The following is a 975-nucleotide window of genomic DNA, read 5'->3' on the forward strand; positions in this document are numbered from 1 at the left end:
TCAAAATTTGACAGAAAAACAAGATCATAGCAAATAAATCCTAATGAATGACGTATCAGCAGACAGGGATTGTAAGGAATGATGCTGCTGCAGGGTTAAACAAGTCTGTATTTTCCTAAGAGTGAAACATTTGTTCAGAATGTATCTCTGATAGCATGATCAGCCTAATCTTGCAAAACTAGCTGCTTGGTTTAAAATGAGCATTCAACTGACTCAGCATAATCTTCCACTGTTCTTGTCAGGTTTGAAGTTCATAAATAATGTCAAAGTGACCTTGTTAGTATCTCAGGCTTTATATTTGAATGCATTCAGTTATGTTCCTTGGTGTAGTGCTGATCTCTGATTATGACACGATGTTATTAAGACAAGAACAACTATGAACACCAACTTCAAAGTTAAGAAATTAAGAAAATGCATTCTATAGGAATTCTTTTGACCCACAGTAGCTGAGTACTTTTGCCACAGCTATCAATTTCATAAAATTGTAGCTTTGGTTTAGGGCACTGTGGGAGAAATGATGATAGGCATATTACTGATTCATAATAAATAACCAGGAAATCATAGACATGAAAGTATTTTGGTTAAGTATTAAGTTCTTATAATAAATTATCTAAAAGCTATCATTTAGTGTACTCATATATGCATTGTAAACATATTAAATGATTTATTTATTTCATATTTTCTTTGAAAAATTTCCCCAAGCTTTCTGACTTTACTGATCCTAAATGCATGAGACAGCATGAAGTAAGTCATAAATGAGTTGGTATTAGCCAAATAATTATCTTTTCTTCAGGCAGAAAAAAATGTTCTCTCTCCTATTTCACATCTCCATTTATCATTTATGGATCTTAAAATATAGCATTTTAATATTAAGTCTTTTAGCACTTGATTTAACAGCCCATGACTCCCATGTTCTCTGTTCACCCTTGGAAGCAGGCATGACTCAGAGTTGGCTTGGAACCTTGCCCCTTCTCA

This window comes from Octodon degus, unplaced genomic scaffold, assembly GCF_000260255.1.
Source record: "Octodon degus isolate 3935 unplaced genomic scaffold, OctDeg1.0 scaffold00100, whole genome shotgun sequence".
NCBI lineage: Eukaryota > Metazoa > Chordata > Mammalia > Rodentia > Octodontidae > Octodon > Octodon degus.